Here is an 18503-nt window from a genome sequence, read left to right as displayed (position 1 = left end):
ACTCAAAGATGAATTTTTCTACTGTTCCACTTGTACAGTCCTTCACAGGCTGCGCCTCCACCCATCTGTTTAAATACTCAGTCATGGTGATGATGTACCGCACACCCGTCTTCTTTCCTAAAGGTTGAATTGGCCCCACAAATTCAATCACCCACTTCTAGAATGGTTTTAATGACATCTATGGATTCAAAGGCAGATCATCCCTCCATGATGGCCTGCCAGTCCTTTGGCATGCATCACATGCCCTACAATATGCTTTTGAATCCTTATGCAGTTTCAGCCACCACAACCCAGCGCATAGAATCTTCTACGTTGTTTCTTTTCCTACATAATGTCCTTCCGTGGCTCCTCCATGAGCCTCAGTGAGGACGTCATTTCGTTCAAATTCTAGCACATAACATCGCAGTATTTCATCTGATCCCATTTTATACAAGTGCCCTGCAATGACAAAAAAGTCTTTCACGTGCACCACCAATTCCTTCTTTTGTTGGATAGTATATACTTCTGGAGCCGTTCCCATCGTCAGGAAGTGTATAATATTTTCAAAGTGACTGTCTGCAATGCACACTACAAAGAGTTGTGCGTCAGGTAGTCCTTCCTCTAAATTAGTAGCTCCTCTCCTGTTTCAACACGCGATAGATGATCTGGTCTAGCATTCGATCGCCCTGGTTTCACAATAACTTCAAAATCATATTCCTGAAATAGAAACAATCATCTACATATTCCCCCCCCAACACAGGTTTGTTCACCAAGTACTTTAATGCAGAATGGTCTGTATACATCTTAAAGTGTCTGCCTAGAAAGTAGTGCCTGAACTTCTGGAGCATGTATACCATAGCTAGACCTTTGCGCTATGTCGTTGAATAATTCTTCTTATCTTTAGATAGCTTCCTACTTGCGAATGCTATAGGATGATCTAATTCTCCCTCACCAGCCTGTGTCAGTACTGCTCCTAGCGCAATACATGATGCGTCCACATGCACATGAAATTCCTTCTTCCAATCCGGGAAGACTAGGATCAGTGCGGTGACCATTTTCTCTTTTAGCACATCCAAGCTCCTTTGACATTATTCATTCTAGTAGAATGTAGCATCCTTTTTTAATAGTTTCTCCATCGGTGTGGTAATTTAGGCATAGCTTTGTTAGAAAATTATATATTACAGAGCAATGGAACACATAAAATGTATTGCAGAAATATAAACACATAAAACAAGAGAGACATTGATATACGTGGTTCACCCAGTTTGGGCTACGTCCACGGAGAAATAGCCGGTCCATCCTTTTATATTATCCAGCAAAATGAAGAGATACAACCTATAGCAGATCCGATGTAATTCCCTCTTTTCTCTCACACAATCTCCTCTCTCTTTCTCACTCAGAATACAGATCTACATAGACGTAATACAATTCCCTCATATATAGCGAGGGGATGCCTTCTCGGGAAAAAAACCCTAAACATAACTTCTACCATCATATCTCCGCCTAATGAATGGCCCAGATTGACTACGAAATTACAACATTTTACAAGGAAATTTTACATCTATTTTTAGCTTTGGGGGCTGTTACGGGTGAAACCACCCTAGGGCTTTGGGTTGAGAACCCCAACAGAGAAGATGGAAAGCGTCAACAAGAAATTCTCAAACAATCATCAAAAATCCTTATTCTACTAAATCGTGTAGGAGTTTCCTTACCCGAATGTCCTTCGTTTGGGTAGATCCTACAGGGTGCAAACCCTCAGCTTCTCCTGATTTTCTTGAAACCTGAAAATTATTCAAATGAAAATACACGACAAAAGAAACATAAAGCATATACATGATGTTAACTTTAAATCATATAATTGAATGACTAATTATACATCAATATAAGATTCATAAATGAATTACAACATAATTTTGATGCATAAACACATTTCATATCGGAAACAGAACAACATTCCTTTTATTGAAGTAAGCTATAAATACTGTGGAGAAATACGACTTGAGTCCTTCTTTGGCTCCAAGTGGAACCGTCCTCTGGATCCGTCCTTTCCCAACCTTCAACAATTTTCCTCCATCACCAATACAAGGATATCTCAAGCAAGATGGGGGATATCTATAATCAAGGAAACAAGGGTTTCCTGAAGCTTTGGGGAGTGCAGGAGGCACAGGGATTCTTCAGACTCGATCAGGGTATTCTCATTATAGGATCAATATCTCATCCTCTCTCCTTTAAGGCCTTCCCATGGAGGTTTATTTACACCTCTCCAAATTAGTTTTTTTAGTTGGGAAATAGTTGGGACACAGGCAATAGGAGGTGAGTAACAGGTAAAACTTGTGAACTCCGCCTGAAATTAATGAAATTTAATTTTTTTAAGTGTTTTAACATATGTATGTGGGTCGGATATATTCTGACCCGTGTATACACGCTTTTATCACATGGAAAAGTAGCGTATAGGGAATAAAACATTTATTTTTAGATTTTGGACCAAGTCTGCAAGGAAGGGTTTCCCTAAGCCATAATCAGAACATCAGATCTACCAAGAGTGGTAAATGGTGCTGTAACATATGCCCCCTAATATATGAGGTAAGAAGGGGTACATGATGGCTGAAATGTATTGAGTGTATGGAAGGAATCATGCCGAGACCGAGGAGGAGTTCACCAGAATTCAGCCTACCAAGCCATCGAAAGAGATCAGAAAGAAACTGTTGTTTGAGGCAGGCATACCCATGCTCAGAAATAGTAAAGCATGTCTACATGTGAAGTACAAAATTGGATCCAATATGCATACAAGTATAAAGGAACTGCAAATACATAAGGGATCATCTGATTATGATCAATAAAATACATGTTTGAATATCACATATAAAGAGCTGATCAATGATGTTGAAGTATGAAGCTGATCACTGAAGCCAAGAAACTGATCCAAATAGTACCAAGTGAACATGATGGAATAAATGGTACTACACCGCAACTCAGGTGCCAGCATATAAGATTTTGTTGTAAGGAACTGCAACATATAATGTGGATGGTGTCAACTAGCAGAAACAGGAGCAACTAACAAGTGAACCAGGACATGTTGATGCAAACCCGAGGTCTTCACTGACCGTCATGGTACATTTCTATGCAATGGGAATGAATGATCTGAAGTTGACCATGTGAGAAATCATTTGATTACCGATCATTGATTTATACCGTTAACAAACGCGAGACTACTCACCATAATGATGATGAGAGTCAAGGTACCCAGTACACTCTAACAAGTGTGAATAAATGATCTGTAGTCAAACACTTGAAAGAATCTATCAATCAGGAGACAATGATGTTTTCCCACTGTCGATAGCAAAGGAATTTTCCACTGATGATTGCAAACCCTAAGGTGCTACCAAATGGACTCTAGATCCATTCTCGGAGCAATGAGCTGAAGTCGATGGAAAAGATCCGCTAGAAGGAAGGCATTAAGGCATCCTTCATCAATATAGCACGAGTGTAACCCGTAGGCCAATAATGTAGAAGGAATCAAACGAACAAATATGTAGTAACCCAATCGAAGCAAGTTTCCGGTGTACAGAAGATGTAGCTAATGCATGATAGAAATCCTCTAAACCAACCAGTAATGAAACCTGACACAGAGGCAAGGAATCCACCAATAGGGTCAAATGGAAACCAAGGCACTACACAAATACCAATGTGTGATAATAAAAGCTGATGTCGAACACAGGGGGAACCACCTAGTCAAAGACCCATGATACTGATCGATGTTCAGCACAAGGTGACCTATCAATAATGAAAATAGGGCCAGGGTGCGGCTCTAAATCTGCCCTCAAAGTAATTTGTCATAGTCAATAACGACAAGACCTGCCAGCAAGAAGTCAATGGAGACCTTTGAAAACTGGCACGAGCAAAGGACCAATAAAACTAATGTGATAATGAAAACGACATTGACAACCAGGGATGGCCAACTGAAAAATAGGTCAAGAGACACCGCAGAGAGGCCGACTCAAGTTTACTTCCCTTGAACAAAAGCACAACTCAACTATGACTACAAGGCAGCATATGATAACTTCATATAAGTTTTTCATGCAAGAGGCATAAGCAAACTCTCCATATGATTGGAAGAGATAACCAATCAGAGGAGGAATGACTCGATAACAAGGTTAAGTCTCTCCTAAGTCAAACTAAAGCCCAGCCCAATGGAGGAAAGACTTTCTTTTTTTTGGAATATATAATTTTTTGTCTTTTTCTTTTATATGAAGCTTGAAAAGGAATAAAATAATGCTATAGTATAGTGAAAAGAACGAGTGTTGAAAAAGCAGATGCTATAGTTCCTGTGAGGGGAACACTCCTATGCTCAATGCAAAGTGGAAAAATTGGTCAAGGACACTCAAAGGGATGTTCTTTCCACGGGTATAAGGGTGTGTAAAGTTGCAGAGGCTAAGTGATTGCAAGGTTGATTTTGCATAAGACATGGTCGATAAGTGGCTTAAACACGAGTCCAAGTGAAGCCGACTCAAGGCCAAAAGGTACAAATGGTCAACGTGCAATGCAACAGTACAACTCAACACATAGGGGACTCTAGGGTATTGTTGTGGTCACCAACACCCCCCCTCTTTGTTTGGTATTAGCAATAACACCAAGCAAATGGGGACCCTTAACAAAAAATCCAAAAAACATTTTATCAAAATTTTTGTATTTTAACTCCCTAAAGCTGTATCGCATCACAAGAAGAGAGTGAAACGTTTTCCTATGCGCATAATAAGCTGCGAAGAAGCGACGCGAAATTCATCGCATCGCATATATTGTGAAATGCTCTTAAATGAAAATCTTAAGGAATCGCCGACGGCCGATATGCGACGTCGCATATCGCAACATCGCATAAGCAGCACACAATGATTGGAGGATTAAGTGCGATCTGCGATATTGCGATCTGCGATTTGCGATCTGCGATGAATGCGATCATCAATTCCTGCGATGACACATCTTAAACGACGCAATCCTCGACACTGCGATGCGAGTCGCAGAAATCACTCATCGCAAAATTTCCTCGACACAGCGTTCAAGGAAAGCTATCTGCAGACCAAAATTGGGCGCGCGCCTTAAAAAGAAATTAATGATTGTACGCCAAAGTATCCGAGAAGGATTGTGTTGTGTTTTTCGAAGAGTCAGTTCATTATGAGTGTCATGATTATGCATTCATTAGAGCTTAAAGCTTTCATGTCAATCTTTTCGTCATTACTCTTTTCCTTTGCGTAAACTGTAAGACAGCAACTAATATAAATCAATGTGCAGGAAACATCTAAGGAAAAGGGGAAAGCGTCAATACTCGGAGAATAGAGAAGAGATGCCTTTGCAAACGGATGCCGCATGCAGCAGGACTGCGGATTCCAGAGTATCACTCAACATATACTGATGGAAATAGACTATCCAAGACTCAAAGTCAAAGGCGCACAAAAGCAGCATGTTTACAAAAGATCCTGAAGCTTAGACTGGGTAAAGCAAAAAGAAAAACGCTAAAGAGGGAAAACACACCAGAAAAACCTGGAACAAAGAACGGAAGCAATTTTCAATACAGAAAATTGTTCAGAGAGCAAAGTCCCTAACTTGTTCAGTCATTCGCAAGGCCGGAAACTGAAATAGCAACAGCACAATCAGTTTGAGAGAAATTTGGGTTATTACCAAGTATACACACAGCGAATACACCAAGCCAGAGGAAAATATCTTCCAGTTTGTCAGAAAGCGGTGCCAGCGCTTGTTATTTCTATTTTCGTAACTCAAACGAAAGGAGAAGACAAACAGCCGACTCTTCCCAGGCGAATGTTGCATTGCTTACAGCACTAAGGAGCAAATACAGAAACGGTTAGAAATTAGATTCAATTTTTAGAAATAAATTTGCTTTAGTAGAAGGGCGGTCATTTGAAACCGTGTCCTAAATTTATGTAATTAAGATTAATTAGTTAGCAATATTTAAACCCTTCTCAGGCATTTGGAGAAGGGTCCGGAAATTTGTCAAAAAACTTGTCCTCAGAACATGCACTTTTGCACCCTCGGAGGGGGTTTTTGATGAATGGATGGATCGAGATTTATCAATGTTTGCATTTAATGTCTGCTACTGATGTTGCACTTTTGTACTCTTAGTAGATGTTAGAACAAGTAGAGATAAATCGTTATTACTTGAAGCTTATGAGTGGAACCAGTCATAAATGGTACTTTTATCTCTTGACCAGTTACTGCTTATATTCTTAAAGTGATATGCAGTTTTCAGTTGTTTATATGTTAATGCATGAATGTGTGGGTTACCATTTGGCACTTCTGTACGATGGAGTCATTTATTTGTGTTTAATATATGAATAACTTATTATGCGATATGTTGTTCACAACTGTTTTGCTTAACTATTTATGCATAATGGTTTATCTTAATTGATTTCTATTCTTATGATAGATGAATGATCTTTATTACCAGTTATTGTTCGAAATCTCTTTAGATCGCATAATAGAAGAAATACACCCTGGGTTAGCGTAGATTAGATGTGTTGTTTTTTATTAGATTACAATAGAATAGAGTTAGTTTAGAAGTTTGAATTAAATTAGATTAAAACACTCCTAGATCAACATCATCCAACTCTACACACACACACACCCCTTAGATTGGGAAACTGGTCCCATTATCCCCAGTCGGACCCGCTATACCAAACGGATAAGGAGCTGCCAACCAAGGTCCGGACCAGGTGGGTATCCCCCTTGTTGTCGACCCGATTTTCGGGGCTTCAACATATTTGGCGCTAGAAGGAGGGCCCGAACTATGAATGGCACCTAAATCAAAATCTAAATACCATTCTGAGAGTAAATCGCCCTCATCAACTCCCTCGACTTCCCCAGTACGTTTAAATCCAGAGTCAGAAGTCGCTCGAGTATCAAACGCTGCTACATACCCTAATATTTCAGACCAATTTATCATTGAACCACCTGAAGTTCAAACTCTGATTCGCAAACTCCAGGGACTTTCTACTTTTACTCAGAGGTCTGATAAATCTCAAAGCAGCGTGACTTCGCAGTACAATCCTGCTCATCCCCTGACCAGATTAAAGAGTGAAAAATTTGGCATCCAGCCAACTGAATTCCCTCTCCCCACCAGGAAAAGAGCGAGGAAAACGCCACCAGAGTCTGACAGTGAGACTCTTTCATCTACGTCGTCCATTTCAACTCCCTCACCATGAAGTCAGCCACCCACATCTTCATTCCAAACCACTCATCCATCTTCCACAACCCCTCCTCTTCAATCATCAAAGATCATAATATCTTTATCTTCCCAGAATCAGGGATCATCCTCTGCACTTTCATTTGCTAGCAGCTCAACGATGGCCCAGTCTCCATGGAACAATCCTGGGGCAGTTTTAATGCCTCCACCCCTGAGCCCAATACCGGCCCATCCTGAGAAATGGCTACCCAAGTTTAATCCAGAAGTAGGCATGTTAGTTTAAGAGCATATTAATAATTTCATGCTTTCTGTTAATCTCAACGGAGTTACCAACGAGGATGCTGTCGTCCGGCTTTTTCCCTACATAATGCAAGGAACAGCCGGGTCATGGTACTTTTCATTACCTTCCGGGTCTATCACAAGTTGGGACATTTTTCAAAGTCAATTCCTTACCAAGTTTGGTGATGACAGATCAACGGCGACGTTGATCAATGACCTATCCAATCTTAAAGCCGAGGCTAGAGAACCCATCAAAGATTTTAATTTACGGTTCAATAAAATCCTCAACAAAATTCCTACTACTTCCCAGCCCAGCGAAGAAGTGAGATGTGAATGGTATATTACGGCCTTACCGTCGAACTTGGCAATCTTCGTGGATAGGGAAAATAAGACAACCTTAGTTGAAAACTTGACAGAGGCGATAGCAGTAGAGAAACGCGTAGTAGCCCTGGAAAAAAGATCTGCGATAGAGGAACGCAAATCTAAGAAAATCTCCTTCAAAAAAGACCCCAAGAAGAAACAAGTGAAAGATCATTTCGATTTGGAAGGATTACAAAAAGTGTTAAAAACCATGTCCAATGAGATGATTGACATAAAAAAACAAGTAGCAGAAACTTCTTCGAGAAAGCCCTACAGATCTTTTAAAAGAAATCCTTCAATGGAGATGAAACCGCCCAACGCTATCTCAAACGTTGAATCCGAAGAAGAAGAGGAAGAAGAGAATACCACTGAAGGGCAGACTGATGACGAAGAAGTTGTGGAACTACAAGGAATGTGGGATTTCATCCTCCCACAAGAAGAAGATTAAGAAGTATTTCCGGTTAGCACACGAAGCAAAATTCAACTTGATCCTCCCCAAACTACCCCTAAGCAGAAGGGCGCAAGCCCTGCAGCAAAAGATAAAGTCGCAACAAAGAAAACAACCGCTAAAGCGACTCAATCTAGCCCAGTCCAATCAGATCAAACACCTCCATCAAGAACACTGATTGTGTCGGATGAAATGGAGTACAACATTATCGATGACATGAAAAAGACTAGGGCTCATATCACTCTTTATGAGTTGAGCAAATTAAAACATCAACAGAAAATAATGATGAAAGAATTACATGCCGTGCCTACTACATCTTTGCCTACAGCTGTAGCTTCGCACAACACAGGAAGACCTCCAACCAACACGATCAATAAGGTTGACCCAAATGACATCGCCTTGATTGGAGGAAGATCAAGGTCTCACACTCCCCCTTTTCTTCTCACTTATGAAATTTTCAACAAAAACGTGCACAATTGTTTGGTAGATTCTGGTGCTTCAACGAATATTTTACCTAGATCAATATGTGCCAAGTTGAATGTTCAACCGCAAAAATCCGCAGTGTGCATAGTTCAGCTTGATCGATCCCAGGTCGAAGTGATTGGTGAACTTAATCAAGTGACCATAAGATTGTCGTCTAACCCGAAGGTATGTCAGGTTATTGACATTCTAGTAGCTGATATCCCTGAATTCTATGGTTTAATTCTTAGCAGGGATTGGTCCGAAAAACTCCATGGATACTTCTCAACTGACTGGTAGCACATGTGGTTACCCTACAATGGTAAACCGAATCAAATAAAGGTTGAACGAGAGTTACACCAGAAGTACATAGTGACGTAATTGGAGGGAGAAAATGAAGCAATAGCATACAACAGCAGTATCATAGGAAATTACTCGGTAGATTCTTTCCTCGGCAATTTCAATGCTCATACCTCACCTTACTTAGAAAATTCAGTTTTGTCCCAAGTCGAAAATTTTTCCCAAACTGATAATTCGAAGTGTGTTAATTTTTTAGATAACCCTGTAAATACGTCTTTGTTTTGGAAATTATATTTTGATGGCTCTAAATCTAACGAGGGAGTAGGAGCAGGATGCGTTCTGATTAGCCCAAACGGAAATAAGACCATGCTTACGTGCAGACTTGAATTCGATTGCACAAACAATACAGCGGAATACGAGGCCTTGGTGCAAGGCCTATACAAAGCAATCGGGTTGAACGTTAAGTACCTTCAAGTCTTCGGAGACTCTAAGATTGTCGTCAAACAGGTACGTAACACCATAAATTGCCTATCAGGTCATTTGAAGCACTACCAATCTTTAGTACAAGATCTGACTGCACATTTCATAACATTCAATATTTCGTCAATCCCAAGACTCCAAAATGCGAGCGCAGACCTGTTAGCTAACGTAGCCTCTAGACTTATTCCCTCCGAAGATTTTAGTCCAGATAGATTCTCAATAGAATTAATTTTTAGACCTTCCATCCCTGACAACATTACAAACTGGAGAGTATTCAATGACGATCCAGACATTGTAAATTTCCTCACTTCTAAAGGATCCTACTCAAATCAAATAATTGACGAAGACCATCATGATCACCAAATACAACAAAATAGCACTGATAATGCTATACCTAAGTCGGTGGTTAAGTTAGAAGACTTATATGATTTGAAAAGTCGGTTTAAAAGGTCTACCAATTCTAAACTTTACAGTTCGACTCTGAACTACGATTTAGTAAACCTAGGAACCGATGAGAAACCACAAAACGTTAATCTAGGCCACGACCTAGCCCCTGAAGAAAAATTAGCATATATCCGTCTTTTGAGACAATACAGACATGTTTTTGCCTGGAACTACGATGAGCTGAAGACATACGACACTTCTATCATTCAACACACTATCCCTATGATTGACAATGAAAAACCTGTCCAACAGAAGCTCAGAAAAATCCACCCCAATTTAGAAAATCAGATAAAAACTGATCTAAATAAGTTATTGAGAGCCAGAATAATTGTCCCCGTTAGGCATTCCAAATGGGTCTCCAATATGGTACCCGTTAGAAAGAAAAATGGGGATATTAGAATTTGTATCGATTTCCGGAATCTCAACAAAGCCTGTCAAAAAGACAATTTTCCCCTCCCACCTATGGAGCAGATATTACAGGCAGTAGCAGGCTCAGAATTAATGTCTTTTTTGGATGGATTTTCAGGATACAATCAACTGCTGGTACATCCCGATGATCAGTTAAAAACCACATTCCGAGCTAAATGGGGCACATACGCATATCGGAAGATGCCATTTGGTTTGATCAATGCTGGCGCTACATTTCAGAGAGCCATGGACATCGCATTCAAAGGTTTAGTCAATAAATTTGTAGTGATTTACCTGGATGATATAACAGTGTACTCTAAGAAGCGAAGCGACCATCTCAAAGACTTGAAACAAATCTTTCAACGATGTTTAAGGTATGGGATTTCTCTTAACCCAAAGAAATCTTTTTTCGCATTAAGTGAAGGAAAACTTCTAGGATTCATAGTGTCAAGATCTGGTATTCACATTGAACCTGACAGAATCAAAGAAATTTCTGAAATATCCATGCCTCATAACAAAAAAGCCATGCAATCTTTCCTTGGTCAAATCAATTTTGTGAAGAGATTTGTCCCAGATTTCTCACACATTGTTTCTCCTTTGCAAAATATGATAAAAAAGAATTCAAATTTTAAATGGAGTCAAGATGAGCATGAAGCATTTAACTTGATCAAACAAGCCATCATTAACGCTCCATCTTTAGCGACCCCGAATTTTTCAGAATCTTTTATCTTATACACGTTTGCCTCAGAAAAGTCTTATGTCGCGATTCTAACTCAAGCAAATCAAGAGAAAGCGGAAGCTCCAATCGCATTTTTTAGCTCGAATTTACAAGGTGCTGAACTCAACTATTCAGACATGGAGAAACAGGCATATGCTGTTTTCAAAGTGATCAAATATTTCAGACCTTTCTTACTTAAAGCCCATACTAAGGTCATAGTACCGTTTCCAGCGGTAAGAAACCTTCTGATACAGAAGGATGTGGGCGAAAAAAGAGCAAATTGGATCACCGCTTTACAAGAATACGATCTTGAGATCAAACCAGCAAACATTGTAAGAGGTCAAGGATTTTGCAAAATGTTGGCTGGAGCATCGCAAATTCCTGAGAATTCATCTGAAGAGGTACATACGTATGAGGTAACCCTAAATGATGCAGAATCATTATATGCTGACACCATTTATTATCTTAAGAACGGGTATGCTCCATCACACCTGGATCACACCAAGAAAAGAGCTCTGAGATTGAAAGCTAAACAATACCAGCTCATAAATGATGTTCTGTTTAAAAGGAATTACGATTCTGTGCTTCTTAGGTGTCTTGAGAAAACTGAAGCCGAAAAGGTTTTGCAGGAACTCCACGATGGACCAGCAAGCGGACACTATGCTGGAGATGCTACTACACATAAAATCTTACGTGCAGGATATTATTGGCCCACGCTATTCAAAGACTCACACAGTTACATGAGGAAATGCCAAGTCTGCCAGACTGCTGCAGGGAAACAAAAGAAACCGTCCATGCCACTACAGTCGGTCAACATCGAGCAACCATTCAGTCAGTGGGGCTTGGACATAATAGGTGAGATCGTTCCTCACTCTTCTAAGCAGCATAGGTACATCCTCACGGCAACAGATTATTTTACTAAATGGGTAGAAGCAGTTCCTCTCAAGACAGCTAATTCTGAAAACATTATTGAATTCATAGATCAATTTATAATCACTAGGTTTGGATTGCCAACGGCCTTAATGTTTGATAATGCTTCATACTTTTCTGGAAATACAATGACTGAGTTTGCACTTAAAAGAGGGTTCAAACTAAAATATTCGGCCAATTACTATCTGCAAGGTAATGGATTGGCTGAATCAACAAACAAAAACCTGATTAGGATTATTAAAAGAACAGTCGACCAAAACCAAAAGAATTGGCACAAAGCATTGGTAAATGCTTTATGGGCAGATATAATAACGAAGAAAGCTTCAATCGGAACTTCTCCCTTTAATTTAGTTTATGGGAAAGAAGTGGTTCTTCCAACTCACCTAGTCATCCCCTCTTTATCTTTGGTACAACATATCGACGAGGTATCTACCTCCTCCATACAACTAAGACAAATGGAAATAATTAAATTAGAAGAACGACGAGAACAAGCTAAGAAAACCCATGCCCATCACCAAGCGCTGATAAAATCCTCTTTAGACTCAAGCATAATGACCAGAAAAAATTTTCAGATGGGAGATTTAGTTTTGAAATGGGATAAGGCTCATGAAGAAAAGGGCAAACATACGAAATTTCAGAAACTGTGGCTTGGTCCTTTTCAGATTGTAGAAGTCATAGGCCCATCGACGTTTATGTTGCAGGATTTAGCATGTAGAAGAGATTCTTTGCCTGTGAATGGACAAATTCTTAAAATGTATTTTCCATAGAAGATCACTCTTCTATTTTTGTAGGATAGTTTTAGTTTTTATTTGTTTTTCTCTTTCTTATAAATAAATCCGATTGTAGATGGTCACTAAAAGTGTTCATGAAAAAGACACCAATTCTCCATCAGATTTTGAGCTTTTCGCTTGTACAAGTAGAAATTTTTTTCGAAAAATCTGATTTTTATTATTGACAGGTAGAGTTAACTTTAGCCTAGACATGATACTAGTTTCAACTTCAAAAATTTGATGAAAGCAACCTTTGGTAAAAAAAAAATTTATATCAGCACAATGAAAGGTATCAATAATAAAATAAATATTCTCTGTAAAGCTGCTGTTTTCAAACTCTGTTATTGTCGTCCAGAGCTTTCTTAAGGAAAAACAATGACTTCCTCCCTGCTAAAGGAAATCGCAGCGTTCAGAGGAACAATCCGAGAAAACACTATATCTCAAAGAATAAGGGGTCTCATCACGAGCTGGCTTATCATGATCACATATATTATAACTTGCTGACTTTGCCAATACTGTCTACCAAAACAGGGCAACGACTCAAGATTGTTGCAATCAAAAGACAAGGGGTCTTATCACGAGCCAGCTTGTTCAGCAAAAGTGTAAATCAAGTGAATGACTGTGTCATAATTTGGCCACCAAACCAAGACATTGTTCTTTAGAGAATAAAAAAGGAAAAAGTGTCAAAAAGGGTTTTTCCTCTGAAAAGTTGTAAATAACCTCAAGCAGGATAAAGGATCATTGTTGGGTAACAGGTAACCCTGTCGAGGCTATGGATGCTTGCGGGCAGCAGAGGCTCTACCTACGACAAATGAGCATATTTTAAAAGCCGGCACACAGAGAAGACCTTATTTTATCTTTAAAAGACCAAGTAATGTCTGGTGTGAATACAAGAACTAAGCCTGAGGAAAAAAACGATTGGAATATGAAAAGGTTGAGACGAAGTATCAGTGCTAGGATAAGGCATAATATACTCTATCTGTCCATAACAAAATTTAGACATATGAAAATTTTTCTACTTCGAAAGTTGAAATTCAATAGAAAAGCAGAGATAACTAGTTCTTCACAGTGAATCGCCATTGTTGTGGTCACCAACACCCCCCCTCTTTGTTTGGTATTAGCAATAACACCAAGCAAATTGGGACCCTTAACAAAAAATCCAAAAAACATTTTATCAAAATTTTTGTATTTTAACTCCCTAAAGCTGTATCGCATCGCAAGAAGAGAGTGAAACGTTTTCCTATGCGCATAATAAGCTGCGAAGAAGCGACGCGAAATTCATCGCATCGCATATATTGTGAAACGCTCTTAAATGAAAATCTTAAGGAATCTTTGACGGCCGATATGCGACGTCACATATCGCAACATCGCATAAGCAGCACACAATGATTGGAGGATTAAGTGCGATCTGCGATATTGCGATCTGCGATATTGTGATCTGCGATATTGCGATCTGCGATTTGCGATCTACGATGAATGCGATCATCAATTCCTGCGATGACACATCTTAAATGACACAATCCTTGACACTGCGATGCGAGTCGCAGAAATCACTCATCGCAAAATTTCCTCGACACAACGTTCAAGGAAAGCTATCTGCAGACCAAAATTGGGCGCGCGCCTTAAAAAGAAATTAATGATTGTACGCCAAAGTATCCGAGAAGGATTGTGTTGTGTTTTTCGAAGAGTCAGTTCATTATGAGTGTCATGATTATGCATTCATTAGAGCTTAAAGCTTTCATGTCAATCTTTTCGTCATTTCTCTTTTCCTTTGCGTAAACTATAAGACAGCAACTAATATAAATCAATGTGCAGGAAACATCTAAGGAAAAGGGGAAAGCGTCAATACTCGAAGAACAGAGAAGAGATGCCTTTGCAAACGGATGTCGCATGCAGCAGGACCGCGGATTCCAGAGTATCACTCAACAGATACTGATGGAAATAGACTATCCAAGACTCAGAGTCAAAGGCGCACAAAAGCAGCATGTTTACAAAAGATCCTGAAGCTTAGACTGGGTAAAGCAAAAAGAAAAACGCTAAAGAGGGAAAATGCACCAGAAAAGCCTGGAACAAAGAACGGAAGCAGTTTTCAATACAGAAAATTGTTCAGAGAGCAAAGTCCCTAACTTGTTCAGTCATTCGCAAGGCCGGAAACCGAAATAGCAACAGCACAATCAGTTTGAGAGAAATTTGGGTTATTACCAAGTATACACACAGCGAATACACCAAGCCAGAGGAAAATATCTTCCCGTTTGTCAGAAAGCAGTGCCAGCGCTTGTTATTTCTATTTTCATAACTCAAACGAAAGGAGAAAACAAACAGCTGACTCTTCCCAGGTGAATGTTACATTTCTTACAGCACTAAGGAGCAAATACAGAAACGGTTAGAAATTAGATTCAATTTTTAGAAATAAATTTGCTTTAGTAGAAGGGTGGTCATTTGAAACCGTGTCCTAAATTTATGTAATTAAGATTAATTAGTTAGCAGTATTTAAACCCTTCTCAGGCATTTGGAGAAGGGTCCGGAAATTTGTCAAAAAACTTGTCCTCAGAACGTGCACTTTTGCACCCTCGGAGGGGGTTTTTGATGAATGGATGGATCGAGATTTATCAATGTTTGCATTTAATGTATGCTACTGATGTTGCACTTTTGTACTCTTAGTAGATGTTAGAACAAGTAGAGATAAATCGTTATTACTTGAAGCTTATGAGTGGAACCAGTCATAAATGGTACTTTTATCTCTTGACCAGTTTCTGCTTATATTCTTAAAGTGATATGCAGTTTTCAGTTGTTTATATGTTAATGCATGAATGTGTGGGTTACCGTTTGGCACTTCTGTACGGTGGAGTCATTTATTTGTGTTTAATATATGAATAACTTATTATGCGATATGCTGTTCACAACTGTTTTGCTTAAATATTTATGCATAATGGTTTATCTTAATTGATTTCTATTCTTATGATAGTTGAATGATATTTATTACCAGTTATTGTTCGAAATCTCTTTAGATCGCATAATAGAAGAAATACACCCCGGGTTAGCGTAGATTAGATGTGTTGTTTTTTATTAGATTACAATAGCATAGAGTTAGTTTAGAAGTTTGAATTAAATTAGATTAAAACACTCCTAGATCAACATCATCCAACTCTACACACACACACACACCCCTTAGATTGGGAAACTGGTCCCATTATCCCCAGTCGAACCCGCTATACGAAATGGATAAGGAGCTTCCAACCAAGGTCCGGACCGGGTGGGTATCCCCCTTGTTGTCGACCCGATTTTCGGGGCTTCAACAGGTATAAAGCCAGAAAAATAGTGAAGAAGTAGAGGAATGAGGCTTCAACGCACAATTCATGGTGGGACTAAAGAGGACTCCCGAGCCTAAGAACAAAAAATCAACATGGGTGCCAAGTGATAATAAGGTACTATCTAGGGCACCCATGGTAAGGTAGGCTCTACCACACAAGTCATGATACTTCTAAGCAATGAGAAGGTTCTTCACCATAACTTGGTGGGGTCGATCCTAAGGCCAAAATGTGAAAGGAAACTGATAAGTGCACAATGCAGGTGAAAAACATAACCTATATGCCAGTTTCAAGAACCTAAACCTGTCAGAACGAATCAACCATAAAAATGTCCCAAGGAGAAATATTCCAAGTTCTGTAGACATAAATAGGAACACTAGACAAGAAGTTAATACAGCTCACATATAAACTTCAGATAAAATCTTATGTTATAGAATACAAAACTTAAAAATGTGTACGTTATATATACAATATGGTACAAGGAACCATGCAGCCTTGCGGCTTATGCATAATAGTTCTTCTGGACAAACGCCTTGCAAGGCTCAGGCCAAGGACTCCTTTGGTAGTCAAAACTCATGGCTTCAAAGAGTTCCTCCTATGAAGGCAAATCAAATTCTGAGAAATCACGATAACTACAAGGATCAAAAGAGGGAATTAATGGGTCCCATGTCCTATAAGAAGAATCTCTCAATCAACTGTCAGGACCAAGTCCCAAGAAGGAGAATAATAGGTGAAAGGATCCTTCTCTGAAGCAATTGAACATTGAGGATTCAATGCCACATAATTCACTCGTGGCGAGATAGAGTCTACTTGAACACTTGGAATAAACCAAGGGATATTCTACAGTAAATTTGAATTAGGGTGGTGATTATCAGATGTAAGCTAATCAATAGTGACAATATTCCCTTTATGAGGAAAAAACAACACTTGAAAGAGTGAAGACACCACAACATTCATAGCATAGACATAATCACGCCCAAGTAGCATATTAAAATCTAAAGGGCAATCAACCACCATCATATTGATTAAAACAATCTTCCCACCTAAAGTAATAGGAAATTGAGGAAGAACACCCATAGATTCACCAGGTCTTCTATCATAGGCTAACAACTGATTATCAGTTGTCAACAACTTTGGAGAACCCAAAGCTTTCCAAGTCAAGGAGGATATAATACTTGCAGAGGATCCTTCATCCACCATACATCGATAGACATTTGTGGAATTAACTCTAACCTTTATTTGGAAGGTGTGGCGGAAGGAAGACGAGGCTTGACAAGACTATCCCAATCAAAGGAGACACTCCTAGAACTTGGAGGGGGAACATTCGAAGAAACCAAAATGCCCCCTATACCAGAAGACTCTGTACTAGAAATCAAATAGACTCTGTTGTTAGGCACTTTACCCCCAAAAGAGGAGTGTAATCAACTAGAGATTGCACTGGCGCAACCATGTTATCAACCAATGGTTGATGAGACTATTGAGAAACCATATTAGATTCAGGAGTAGAATAATTTTCAGACTCGAACCATATCCTTTGTACCTCTGGAATAGCAGGGCACAAATGATTAAGATGGTCTCCCTTCCATATCTTACAAGGGAACTTAGGTTTAAGACTTCTACGCTTAGGTTTCTAATCAACATCCATTCTACCAAAATGACTAGCAATGGTTGGTGGAAATTCCATAACATCACTTGCAAAGGTTAATGACTCTTTGCTAGTATGAATTGCAGTGACTAGACTTATGCCCCCAACATGATTGACAGCGGTTGAAGGCTCATCTCCAACATTACTAGCAGAGGTTTAGGATGAATTGATAGTATGACTTGCAGTGACTAGACTTATGCCCTCGGCATGACTTGCAGTGGCTAAAGGTTCATCTCCAACATGACTAGTAGAGGTTGATGATGAATTGCTAGTATGACTTTCAGTGACTAGACTTGTGCCTCTAGCATGACTTGCAGCGACTGAAAGCTCATCTTCAACATGACTAGTAGAGGTTGATGATGAATGGATAGAATTATTCTTCTCCTTCATCTTCCTCTTTCTCCTCCTTTTAGATCTCTTATTACAAGAGGGAGGAGGAAGAGGAATCCCAGATTTCTCTTCGAAAGAAGATGAACAATCCATTTGATGCCCTTGAAATAAAGCATTCATTTGAGAAGATTCAAGAACATCTGGAATATTCAGAGTGGACCACAACCAAATTGGTAGTCGAACATTCAATCCAGGAATATTCAAAGTGGCCATCAAGGGGGTACCAATGTTTCCAAAGAAAGGAAAAGCACAAGGGTCCCCTTTTGGGAGGGTACCTTGGTTGGTTTCCATAGGAATATTGCCCATATCTAACTTATTCGCAGATCCTTCCCTTACGGGAATGTACAAATTATTTTTACAAGGAAGATAGATGTAGAAACAAACCTTTTCCCT

Source organism: Pinus tabuliformis, chromosome X, assembly GCF_031772625.1.
Source record: "Pinus tabuliformis cultivar Carrire ecotype Pingquan chromosome X, CPIR1, whole genome shotgun sequence".
Taxonomy (NCBI): Eukaryota; Viridiplantae; Streptophyta; class Pinopsida; order Pinales; family Pinaceae; genus Pinus; species Pinus tabuliformis.
Note: the sequence above shows the minus strand (reverse complement) of the source record.